Consider the following 2,416-nt stretch of genomic DNA (forward strand, 5'->3'; position numbering starts at 1 on the left):
ATTTGTATAGTTGTTTAATGACTCTTTTTGACTAATCTGAAACCAATAATGCTTTCAGCAATCAGAACAACATACAATATCATCACCATCATCAAATCAATAATAACAGCTCGTGAAATAGTATCTCAAGCTTCAAAGAGGACAATTATTATTGTTACTTTGTTAGAGATTGTTGTGGTAAGTGGTAACCAAGAAAATTGAATTAGACGAAGAAAGCAGAGCCATGCATATAAAGCACTAGGCAATTTCCCATAGAATAGAATGAGAAACCAAAATACACTCCCTTTCTTTCTCTCTTTTTTCTTTGGCGTTGACTCGCACGGTCTTGGATCTCATCGAAGAACCCTAATCCAATCCGAAGGAAGAAACATCTTCGTTGTTGTTGCGTCGCGTATCGATCGATCCAAAATAAACTAGCTTTGGCAGCTCCCGAACCAAAATCCCACCTTAGTCTCAGGCCATGCGATGCTGGTCATCGTTCTCCGCCATCGCCCTCTCCCGAGAGGACTCCTTTTCTTTCGCCGCCGATAATTTCTCCGCTTCTTGCTTAGCTTCCTTCTGACGGAGAGAGAGGATTTGTGTGTGTAATTGTTGGAGGTGGGTAAATTAATGTGAGAGAAAAGAGAAATGTTTTTATAGATTTTAATTAAGTTTTTAAATTTTTTAAATTTTGAATTTAAAAAATTAAAAATTAAAAATTAATTAATTATTAATATAAATTAATGTAGTTTTGTTTAGTTTTTGGCTGATAACTTTTTGGTTCTGTATACTTTTCCAATATTTAATCAGTAGAGTTATTAAATTACAAAAAAATTAAGGTGCTTCCTATTCCGTCACATATTCCTACACCATTGTGTTCATAATCCTACCCCGTTGACCAAGCTACGAAAGTTCTTTCTCTCTGAACTTTAAACAACAAACATATATATACTATTAGTTAAGGTGGATACTACCATGAAGATTTTACTATTGTCTTTATATGAAGATACTTCTTTTTTACTATTAGATGATGAAATGTATGGTTTGATTTTGATGTGTTGCAAAAGTTTTAATTTTTTTAAAGTGTGACTAAACAAACAAAGTACACTTTTAACACAAGAATCTTCATAAAAAGATGTTTTTAGCATCTTCATTTGAGTAGTTGCCATTAGTTAATACTTGTGCTCTTCTATAGTCCAATAAACTTGTTGCTAGTAGCCATAGGTAAAGGTTTGTGTTTGATCATGTTAGTTTTGTTCTCTTGTTGTGGCTGACAGGCTGACAAGGATATAATATAATGTCCATTGGCACTGCCATGTCTACCATGATAATATTACCAACATGTATTTACATAATAGAAAAACAAAATATCCATATATATATGTATGAACAAAAAAGAAGTAAAGAAATAAAAAGAGAATGAAAATATTGAGAATCTCGAACCTGTAATACTGATTATTAGTCCAATAAGGCGGTGGTGATGGTGGTGTTTGACGTGTTGTTTCATTGATGATGGGAATGGAAAGAGGGTTGTGTTCCATCACGATAGTCACGTCCTCATCAGATGCAGCATTCAGAGGTGTGTTTGTAGTAGAACCGTTTTCAAAGGCGCTGATGTCGTTCATCAGGTTCTGGAGGCGTTCTTGCAGTTGCACGGGTCTTTCCGGGGAGACGAGCAGCCACCGCCTTCCGGCGGTTGCGTATAGCATCCGGAAAACAATTAGCAATAATTGACTCAAAGACTTTGTTCTCCTTCCGAGTCCAGACCCGAGGTTGAGGCGGCTGAGACTAAGGTGGTTGATAACCACATATGTCTGCAAAATAATTCTGCTGTGTCATCTTCCTTATATCCGATTAGGAACGAGGTGGTTGATAACCAGATATACCAGAGAAATAATGTTGTTCTGTCATCTTCATAGCTTCTGCCTCCCGCCCGCGGTTTTCCATAGCTTCCGACAAACATTCATCAATAACCGTCTCGAATTGTTTGTTGCCGTCCAAAGAATGAGGTGGTTGATTATCCAGGGTAAGCAGATATACGATATCGTTCATATCCATATCTTCAGTCATTCCTGCATTATTTACTTCTTGCGTTCATTCTTTTTTTTCTTAGTTTTTTGTTTGATTTTCTATTCTTGAATATCTATTTATATAAATTTTACTTTGGAACATAGATTATTCAAGTTGAGATTATATTTTATTTAGTTGAGACTAAATTTTGGATAAAATCCAAAAAGATTTTATTTTCAAAATTTTATTTGTGGATCTTTTATTTCTTGGTACTAGTAAAAAAAAAGTAAAGACTCACGTATATTTTTTTTTATGTAAAATTAATAATTAAAATTATTAAATAATTTAATATGTTTAATTAAATTATAATAAAATATTTTTTAGTAATTTATTGTTAATAATTCAAACAATGAATTTAAAGTAATTG

Source organism: Arachis ipaensis, chromosome B04, assembly GCF_000816755.2.
Source record: "Arachis ipaensis cultivar K30076 chromosome B04, Araip1.1, whole genome shotgun sequence".
Lineage (NCBI taxonomy): Eukaryota > Viridiplantae > Streptophyta > Magnoliopsida > Fabales > Fabaceae > Arachis > Arachis ipaensis.